We start from the raw sequence: 5000 nt of genomic DNA, 5'->3' as shown, positions 1-5000 counted from the left end.
AGAGAGAGAGAGAGAGAGAGAGAGAGAGAGAGAGAGAGAGAGAGAGAGAGAGAGAGAGAGAGAGAGAGAGAGAGAGAGAGAGAGACAGAGACAGACAGACAGACAGACAGAGAGAGAGAGAATGTTAATCATAAACATTTGTCTCAAGGAGCATCTCAGCCCAGACCATAGACCAGCTGAGTATCAGATCCCTATCAATCCAGGAGTCACGACCTCTCGTTGTGGATGTGTTCGCATATGTCTGTGAATGCGGATTGCAGATTGGGCGTTCGTGTGGGCGCGTCTGCGTGTCAATTGGAGGGTTAGAGAGAATGACAAATTGCAGAGGTTTGGTTGGGGGTTGGGTGTGTGGGTGCGGGGTGGGGTGGGGAGGTGGGGGGTGGGGGTGTGGGGAGGGTGGGGGTGTTTGTGTGTGGGAGGGTGGGGTGTGGGGGTGTTTGTGTGGTGTGGATGAGTGTGGGATTGGGGGGAGGGTGTTTGTGTCTTCATGAGCGTGTGTGTGTGTGTGTGTCTTCATGGGTATGTGTCTCTGTGTGATTGTGCGTTTGTTTGTGTGTCTGCATATGTGTGAGTGTGAGTGTTTGTGTATGGGTATATGTGTGTGTGCGTGTTTTGGTGTCCATTTGTGTAAGCGTTTATTTGTGTGTGTGTTTATATATATATATATATATATATATATATATATATATATATATATATATATATATATATATATATATATATATATATATATATATATATTTATTTATTTATTTATATATATATATGTTTGTGTCTAAGTGTGTATCTGTGTGTGTGTGTGTGTGAGTGTTTGTGTACGTGTATTTGTATATATGTGTGCGTGATTGTGTGTATACATCTATGTCCATTATGATCGGTTATCAAAAGAATTACATTTCATCATTTCGTCCTCATTTCTAATTTCCTCCCAGCTCAAGACGCAAAGAAATAGCAACAATAGCAATTTAAGAAACCAAAACCAAAAAAAGAAAAGAAAAAAAGGTGATTGACAAGGTCGAGATAAAGAGAGCAGCTGAAAGAAAGAAAGAAAGAAAGAAAGAAAGATGGAGTAAAAGATGTCCACAAATTACTCATAAGAAAGAGGAAAAAAGAAAGAAACAAACAAACAAACAAACAAAGAGAGAAAGAAAGATGGAGGAACAGATGTCCACCAGTTACTCATAAGAAAGAAGAAAGAAAGAAAAAAATAAAAAATAAAGAAAGAAGCAAAGATGGAGTAAAAGATGTCCACCAATCACTCATAAGAAAGAAAGAAAGAAAGAAAAAAAAAAACAAAGAAAGAAAGAAAGATGGAGGAAAAGATGTCCACCAATCACTCATAAGAAAGAAAGAAAGAAAGAAAAAAAGAAAAAAACAAAGAAAGAAAGAAAGATGGAGGAAAAGATGTCCACAAATTACTCATGAGAAAGAAGAAAGAAAGAAAGAAAGAAAGAAAGAAAGATGAAGGAAAAGATGTCCACCAATCACTCATAAGAAAGAGGAGAGAAAGAAAGAAAGAAAAATAAATAAATAAAGAAAGAAAGATGGAGTAAAAGATGTCCACCAATCACTCATAAGAAAGAAAGAAAAAAAGAAAAAACAAAGAAAGAAAGAAAGATGGAGGAAAAGATGTCCACCAATCACTCATAAGAAAGAAAGAAAGATAGAAAGAAAGAAAGAAAGAAAGATGGAGTAAAAGATGTCCACCAATCACTCATAAGAAAGAAAGAAAGATAGAAAGAAAGAAAGAAAGAAAGATGGAGGAAAAGATGTCCACCAATCACTCATAAGAAAGAAGAAAGAAAGAAAGAAAGATGGAGGAAAAGATGCACACCAATCACATAAAAAAGAAGAAAGAAAGAAAGAAAGAAAGATGGAGGAAAAGATGTCCACCAATTATAAGAAAGAAGAAAGAAAGAAAAAAAGAAAAAATAAAGAAAGAAGCAAAAATGGAGTAAAAGATGTCCACCAATCACTCATAGGAAAGAAGAAAGAAAGAAAAAAAGAAAGAAAGAAAGAAAGATGGAGGAAAAGATGTCCACCAATCACTCATAAGAAATAAGAAAGAAAGAAAGAAAGAAAGATGGAGGAAAAGATGTCCACCAATCACTCATAAGAAAGAAGAAAGAAGAAAGAAAGAAAGATGGAGGAAAAGATGTCCACCAATCACTCATAAGAAAGAAGAAAGAAGAAAGAAAGAAAGATGGAGGAAAAGATGTCCACCAATCACTCATAAGAAAGAAAGAAATAAAGAAAGAAAGATGGAGGAAAAGATGTCCACCAATCACTCATAAGAAAGAAGAAAGAAAGAAAGAAAGATGGAGGAAAAGATGTCCACCAATCACTCATAAGAAAGAAGAAAGAAAGAAAGAAAGATGGAGGAAAAGATGTCCACCAATCACTCATAAGAAAGAAGAAAGAAGAAAGAAAGAAAGATGGAGGAAAAGATGTCCACCAATCACTCATAAGAAAGAAGAAAGAAGAAAGAAAGAAAGATGGAGGAAAAGATGTCCACCAATCACTCATAAGAAAGAAGAAAGAAAGAAAGAAAGAAAGATGGAGGAAAAGATGTCCACCAATCACTCATAAGAAAGAAGAAAGAAAAGAAAGAAGAAAGATGGAGGAAAAAGATGTCCACCAATCACTCAATAAGAAAGAAAGAAAGAAAGAAAGAAAGAAAGAAAGATGGAGTGAAAAGATGTCCACCAATCACCTCATAAGAGAAAGAAGAAAAGAAGAAAGAAAGAAAGATGGAGGAAAAGATGTCCACCAATCACTCATAAGAAAGAAGAAAGAAAGAAAGAAAGATGGAGGAAAAGATGTCCACCAATCACTCATAAGAAAGAAAGAAAGAAGAAAGAAAGAAAAAAACAAAGAAAGAAAGAAAGATGGAGGAAAAGATGTCCACCAATCACTCATAAGAAAGAAAGAAAGAAAGAAAGAAAGAAAGAAAGAAAGAAAGAAAGAAAGATGGAGGAAAATATGTCCACCAATCACTCATAAGAAAGAAGAAAGAAAGAAAGAAAGAAAGATGGAGTAAAAGATGTCCACCAATCACTCACAAGAAAGAAGAAAGATAGAAAGAAGAAAGAAAGAAAGAAAGATGGAGGAAAAGATGTCCACCAATCACGCATAAGAAAGAAAGAAAGAAAGAAAGAAAGAAAGATGGAGGAACAGATGTCCACCAATCACGCATAAGAAAGAAAGAAAGAAAGAAAGAAAGAAAGATGGAGTAAAAGATGTCCACCAATCACGCATAAGAAAAAAGAAAGAAAGAAAGAAAGAAAGATGGAGGAACAGATGTCCACCAATTACTCATAAGAAAGAAGAAAGAAAGAAAGAAAGAAAGAAAGAAAGAAAGATGGAGGAAAAGATGTCCACCAATCACGCATAAGAAAGAAAGAAAGAAAGAAAGAAAGAAAGATGGAGGAAAAGATGTCCACCAATCACTCATAAGAAAGAAGAAAAAAAGGAAAAAAGAAATAAATAAACAAAGATGGAGGAAAAGATGTCCACCAATCACTCATAAGAAAGAAGAAAGAAACAAACAAACAAAGATGGAGGAAAAGATGTCAACCAATCACTCATAAGAAAGAAAGAAAGAAAGAAAGAAAGAAAGAAAAGAACAAGTGTCCAATCAGCAGCTTCCAGAACCTTCTCTTCTACATTGTCGACGATGATGAACAACAACAGTTAAGTTGTCGACCGTCGCTGACCACACTCCCGCCTCCCCCTCTCCCCCTCCCTCTCTCCCTCTCCCTTCCCCTCCCCCTTTCCCTTCCCCCTCTCCCTCCCCCTCTCCCTCTCCCTTCCCCCTCATCCCCTCCCCCCCTATCCTTACTTATCCCTTCTCTCTTCCTCTTCTCTCTTCCCTTATCCCTTCTCTCTTCCTCTCTTTTTCTTCTTCTCCTTCTTTATTCCCTCATTCTTTTCTATTTATTTCTTATTCTTTCCTCTCTTTTCCTCTTTCTTTCTCTCCCTCTTTCTCTCCTATCATTACTTATCCCCTCTCTCTATCTCTATCTCTCTTTTTCTCCTTCTCCTTCCTTCTTTTCTACTCATTTCTCATTCTTTCCCCCTCTCTCTTTCTCTCCTATTCTTACTTATCCCCTCTCTCTATCTCTCTCTTTCTCCTTCTCCTTCCTTCTTCCCTCCTTCTTTTCTACTCATTTCTCATTCTTTCCCCCTCTTTCTTTCTCTCCTATTCTTACTTATCCCCTCTCTCTTCCTCTCTTTTTCTTCTTCTCCTTCTTTCTTCCCTCATTCTTTTCTATTTATTTCTCATTCTTTCCTCTCTCTTCCTTTCTCTTCTCTCTCTCTTCCTCCCCTTCCCTTACTTATTCCCTCTTTCTTCCTTTCTCTTTCTTCTTCTCCTTCTCCCTTCTTCTCTCATTCTTTTCTACTTATTTCTCATTCTTTCCCCCTCTCTATCTTTATCTCCCTCTTCCTCCAATATTCTTACTTATCCCCTCGCTCTATCTCTCTCTTTCTCCTTCTCCTTCCTTCTTCCCTCATTCTTTTCTACTTATTTCTCATTCTTTCCTCCTCTCTTTCTTTATCTCCCACTTCCTCCAATACTCTTACTTATCCCCCCTCTATTCCTCTCTTTTTCTTCTTTTCCTTCCTTCTTTTCTGATTATTTCTCATTCTTTCCCCTCTCTCTCTTTCTCTCCCTCTTCCTTCCCTATCCTTACTTACCCCCTCTCTCTATCTCTCTCTTTCTCCTTCTCCTTCCTTCTTCCCTATTTTTTTTCTATTAATTTCTCCTTCCTTCCCCCTCTCTATTTCTCTCTTCTTCTATTTCATTCTTCCCTCATTCTTTTCTACTCATTTTCCCTTACTTATCCCCTCTCTTTATCTCCCTCTTTCTCTTTCTCCTTCCTTCTTCCCTCATTTTTTTTTATTCATTTCCCCTTTCTTCCCCCTTTCTCCTTCTCTTCCTCTTATTACCTCCTCTTTCTTGTCCCCTTTTTCTTCCTATTCTTTTTTTTTTGTCCTTA

This window comes from Penaeus vannamei, chromosome 1 (genome assembly GCF_042767895.1).
Source record: "Penaeus vannamei isolate JL-2024 chromosome 1, ASM4276789v1, whole genome shotgun sequence".
Lineage (NCBI taxonomy): Eukaryota > Metazoa > Arthropoda > Malacostraca > Decapoda > Penaeidae > Penaeus > Penaeus vannamei.
This window is presented reverse-complemented; position numbering follows the sequence as displayed.